This window comes from Bactrocera neohumeralis, unplaced genomic scaffold (genome assembly GCF_024586455.1).
Source record: "Bactrocera neohumeralis isolate Rockhampton unplaced genomic scaffold, APGP_CSIRO_Bneo_wtdbg2-racon-allhic-juicebox.fasta_v2 ctg3309, whole genome shotgun sequence".
NCBI classification, from domain to species: domain Eukaryota; kingdom Metazoa; phylum Arthropoda; class Insecta; order Diptera; family Tephritidae; genus Bactrocera; species Bactrocera neohumeralis.
The window spans coordinates 8,606-14,449 of NW_026090658.1; the positions used below are offsets into that span (position 1 = coordinate 8,606).

Sequence of the window (5,844 nt, forward strand, 5' to 3'; positions counted from 1 at the left end):
CTAATTCCATTAAATTCCGACACGTTTATTTGTTTCAAAATTAATAAATTTTGTGGTTTTTTTCTATCCATTTCAAGATATGTATATTTAACATTAAACATAGCATATCAAAATATTTTTTTTTTACACAAATAAAAAAAATTAAAATTAAAGCTTAAAATGAGCATAATTTATATCAAAAAAGTTTACGTACACTTATGATTGTTTACATAAAACAAAAGTAATTACAATACTTTTAACGGGTTTTGGCCTACATTTTGTTGCTATTAGTGTCCCTAGACATCGTTGTATGCTCCTCACTCAATTTTTAGAATTATTTCCGGATATTTTGACCCACTAAGTCCATGATCCAGCTTTTTGGCCTTATTTTGATGAAATTCGATGTTTTCGAATACAGGTTTACCAAAAAGTTCCAGATATTTTGAATAGGATTAATGTCTAGCGATTGCGGGACCTATGGAGTTATTTTTATTTCCATAACAACCATTCATGTACAAGATAAGACATGTATTTTGGATCGGTATCGGTATATTGGAAATTGGTTTTGCTGCTATTAACAGCCGATTTAAGCACACTTAAAATTTAAATTTTTTTCCTAAAATGTTCAGATACATATGCTTATCCATGTTTTAACTAATAAAGTCCAAATGTCCAACTCTAGATGCAACCATACACCCGCAAACCATAACATTACCCCCACAGTGCTCTACCATTGGCAATACATTTTGTCCTTGCGACTCTTCATTGATCTTTCTCCACACTTTTCGTGATCTATTCGAACCAAATTTATTAAATTTTGAATCGTCGGTGAACACAATGTTTTCCCATAACCAATACGGTTTGTTTAAATATTGTTTAGCAAACGCCGACATTTTCTTTTATTAACCTTATATATGTATGGCTGACGACGCGCGACTCGTCTATGATAACCAGCACTCTTCAACAAATTCCTTACTGTTTGGGGATTTATTTTTTTGTGTACATTTCAAAAATGTATAAGCATATGTATCTGAGCATTTTAAGAAAAAGATTTAAATTTTAAGTGTGCTTAAATCGGTTAATAGCAGCCATTTCTATTTACCACAGGATAACGACCCAAAACACACAACTTATCTTGTACGTGAATGGTGGTTATGGAAATAAAAATAACTCCATAGGTCCCGCAATCGCTAGACATTAATCCTATTCAAAATATCTGGAACTTTTGGAAAACCGTATTCGAAAACATCGAATTTCATCAAAATAAGGCCAAAAAGCTGGATCATGGACTTAGTGGGTCAAAATATCCGGAAATAATTCTAAAAATTGAGTGAGGAGCATACAACGATGTCTAGGGACACTAATAGCAACAAAATGTAGGCCAAAACCCGTTAAAAGTATTGTAATTACTTTTGTTTTATGTAAACAATCATAAGTGTACGTAAACTTTTTTGATATAAATTATGCTCATTTTAAGCTTTAACTTAATTTTTTGTTATTTGTGTAAAAAAAAAATATTTTGATATGCTATGTTTAATGTTAAATATACATATCATGAAATGGATAGAAAAAAACCACAAAATTTATCCATTTTGAAACAAATAAACGTGTCGAAATTTAATAGAACTAGGTGTATGTAAACTTTATTGGTCCACTGTATGTACTTACTATATGTAAGCAATTTGAAGTAGTGGGTCGTAATCAATTAAACAATCAATTTCGATATTTTTGATCACACGTTATTTTGCATTTTAGGTGGCGAAATATAAAGCCATCATATCAGCAAAGTTTTCAGAGTCCAAACATAGCATTAGGAAACAACTTGAAAGTTGTGCCCAAAAAATATGTATATGAGAACTAAAATATATATATATTTTTTGCAATATATTTTTTATTTATTGAATCTGCAGGAGTGTACCAGAGCATTTTATACGCCAGTTGGCCAGCCATTCTTCGACAGACCTTAAGTGCTCGGCTAATATTCTTGATGCTATTATGTGGCATTTGTTACGTCTCACTAAAGCTGTGTCATCCGCAAAAGTTGATGTTAATACATACATTACACTGTGGAACATTTTCGGGATTATTGTCTGGGGGGTGAGAAATTCCAAGTCAGGGTGATGCTACTAGGTCAGTATAGTAAAACCCTCAAAGGGTTTGGCGTTCGAATGTGTCAGTTTTTTTTATTGCTGACGTGCAGTTTGAAATGGGTAATTGTAGCATTTTGATTACAATAATTTTACTTTTATAACCAAACACTCTTGCAGGTTTAAGTTCGCGGAATCCAACTAAGTTGTTACCTAGCGCTATTCCCACGTTAACCACTGCTCCTGCAGAGGCTAATGAACGCAGAAAAGGATGGAATCTCGTTCTAATACACATACTTGTGTAAGAAAAAGATACTTCATCAATATCAATTAGAAGTAACAGTTCTGTTTCCAAATGCAGTATTTTCTCGTATTTCTCATCGATGACCTCCTCTCCTGCAGTTTGAGGTGCCTCTCCAACCTCGTCTTTTTGAATTACTTCAACAGGGCGGTATTCTTCAACATTTTTGTTAACATCTCTTTTTTAGAACGAGATTCCATCCGTTCATTAGCCTCTGCAGGAGCTGTGGTTAACGTGGGAATAGCGCTAGGTAACAACTTAGTTGGATTCCGTGAACTTAAACCTGCAAGAGTGTTTGGTTATAAAAGTAAAATTATTGTAATCAAAATGCTACAATTACCCATTTCAAACTGCACGACAGCAATAAAAAAAACTGACACATACGAACGCCAAACCCTTTGAGGGTTTTACTATACTGACCTAGTAGCATCACCCTGACTTGGAATTTCTCACCCCCCAGACAATAATCCCGAAAATGTTCCACAGTGTAATGTATGTATTAACATCAACTTTTGCGGATGACACAGCTTTAGTGAGACGTAACAAATGCCACATAATAGCATCAAGAATATTAGCCGAGCACTTAAGGTCTGTCGAAGAATGGCTGGCCAACTGGCGTATAAAATGCTCTGGTAGACTCCTGCAGATTCAATAAATAAAAAATATATTGCAAAAAAAAAATATTTTAGTTTTCATATATATATTTTTTGGGCACAACTGTCAAGTTGTTTCCTAATGCTATGTTTGGACTCTGAAAACTTTGCTGATATGATGGCTTTATATTTCGCCACCTAAAATGCAAAATAACGTGTGATCAAAAAATTCGAAATTGATTGTTTAATTGATTACGACCCACTACTTCAAATTGCTTACATATAGTAAGTACATACATATCTCCAACATTTTAAGGTTCTGCTATCAGATATAACCCAGTTTTAATCAACAATTAAATTATGTTTCACTCATGTTCGATTTTATTACACTAGCGCAAAAAATTTGTGTACTCAGTTTTGATAAAATGAAGATCAGAAAGAGTACTGTTACGATAGATCCACTGATTCGACATTGCCTCTTATTAACTACGTTCTTGTTGCAATGATAAGAGGTAATTAAACTTATTAATTTACTTGAAGTCAATTTTTTCTAATGTACTTTGTTCTTTTAGGTTTGATAAGTAAATGGAAAAAGCCAGTATTCTTCGAATATGACTGCAAAATTACGAAGGAAGTACTGTTTAGGATTTTGTCAAGCGTTGAAAACTGCGGTTACAATATTGTTGCCATTGTAAGCCATTTGGGTGGATCAAATAGGAGCTTATATAATGATCTTGAAATTAATGTGGAAAAACCTTGGTACATTCACTAAACAATTATTTAAATTATGATATACTTTAAATTGTGTTTTTTTTTTCTATTGCAGGTTTTTACACGACGGAGACAGGATGGTGGTTTTTGCTGATGTCCACCATTTAATTAAACTACAGAGAAATCATTTTTTGGATAAGGGCTTTATTATCAATGGAAAAATTGTTAGAAAAGACATTACTCTGAAGCTGATCTCGCTTACCTCCAACGACCTGCCCCTCACGCACAAAATTTCTCACAAGCATTTGTCTCTAACAGGAGCAGAAAGGCAAAAGGTTAAACTAGCCACAAAATTGTTCTCCCACACAATTGCTCAAGCAATAACTCGAGCCGCTAGTTTAGGTCTGCTAGATAACGAAAATTGGGAGGAATGCCATCGACTTTTCAAAATTGTAAGTAATATTTAAAATATTAATTAAAATGTTCATGGTTGATCTAATGAATGTCAGAGTGCCCAAAGATGGAGTGAGGGAGCGCTTACACGCCTACGGTTTGGCTTTGAACAAGCAAAATAATGTACTGGAACAGATGACGGAGATGGTTTCATCAATGAGAGTCATTGGTAAAAATGCGTTGCTTCCATTCCAAAAAGGTAATACTCAAGCTATATATTTAGATAAGTTGATTTTCTACAGTTTTTTATTTTACTTATGATTTACAGGTATACTCCAAAGCAATAATGCTTTGAAATTTCTGCTGGATGACTTAAGACAGCGGTACAAAATTGATTACATTTTGACCTACCATTAAAACAGGACGTATTGGAAATTTTTTTTGGCGTAATCAGGTCAAAAGGCGGTCTTCACGATCACCCTGACAGGCAGGGGTTCAAATATAGGCTGCGTTCCTATATAGTTGGTCACAACGAAGGAGCGATCGCAGAAGAAGGAAATGTTAAAGTCGACAACACACCAGATTTGGAAGGTATCCCTCGAATAGCACGGTACTTGAGTTGCACGAAATCTCGAATTGCACGGTTAAAAATCGACCCTCGAATAATACGGAGTTCGAATTTCACGAAGTTGCGAAAATTCCTGTTAAAAATTGAGTATAATTTTCCTTCGAACGACTGTTTGTAGTATGACGCAATAATGCATTTGAATAACGCAATATTTGGTCAGTTCTCCTGTGCAGTCGTCTCGAATGGGTTAAAGTGAGCAGATCGAAATATTTAAGACGTTTTTTTAAATTTTGTGCATCAAGTAGTGAGTGCTTAGCTTACTGGCCCATGTGACTGATTTTAAACTTTCCAAAGTACATACGAACTAAAGATTTTTTAGTTGAAGATTTGTAAGGTTTCTATAGTTATATTGTGCAGTTTTTGAAATTTTATCCTCGATTCTTAAGTTTGCAAAATGTCGTTGGAAAAAAAATTACCCTTGAAAAGAAACGTTATTGCACCTAAGGAAAAAATGGAAATTTTAGACAAGTTAAAAGAAGGAGTTAAAATATCGACTTTAGCAAAACCATTGAATTTACATGAAGCACGATTAAAAGAAATGAGGACAAAATAAGGATGAATGTCTTAGCAGGTTGCTCTACAACATCAAAGCGAACGGATTGCGCACGGGATGTTAACGTTGTCAAAATGGAAGAAGCTCTTTCAATTTGGATACAAGATTGCAATGATAAACGGATTCCTTTAGATGGACTTACTATCAGGCAGAAAGCTCTGAACATCTATAAATATTTGAAGGAAATGGCAAGCTCATCTGCACAAGAACAACAACAAAAGTCATTTTGTGCGAGTAAGGGCTGGCTCGAGAAATTCAAAACAAGATTCTGGTTGCGCAGTCTCAAACTTCAAGGTGAGATTGCTTCAGCGGATGCAGAAGCTGCTGGTGTTTTTATTTTAGAACTACAAAAAAATTGTAGAAGATGGAGACTATTCAGCGGATCAGATTTTCACCGTAGATGAAACAACCTTCTATTGGAAAAGGATGCCATCTCGAACCTATATTTCAAAAAGCCAAAAATCTGTTCCTGGATTCAAAGCAGATAAACAGAGACTTACTCTTTTAATGTGCACTAACGCATCAGGGAATTTTATGTTAAAGCCTATGGTTATTAGCCGATCTTTGAATCCCCGACCATTAAAAAACATTGATAAGTC

At 34.3% G+C, this 5,844-nt stretch overlaps 1 long non-coding RNA gene across 1 annotated transcript; it reads left to right on the forward strand.

The window, feature by feature from the left end:
* Positions 1 to 3,714: 3,714 nt before the first annotated feature.
* On the forward strand, positions 3,715 to 5,827 carry LOC126766965 (uncharacterized). Its single transcript, XR_007668977.1, has 3 exons — positions 3,715 to 4,123; positions 4,181 to 4,323; positions 4,393 to 5,827. It is a non-coding gene; the product is annotated as an uncharacterized LOC126766965 (long non-coding RNA).
* The last annotated feature ends 17 nt before the right edge of the window (positions 5,828 to 5,844 follow it).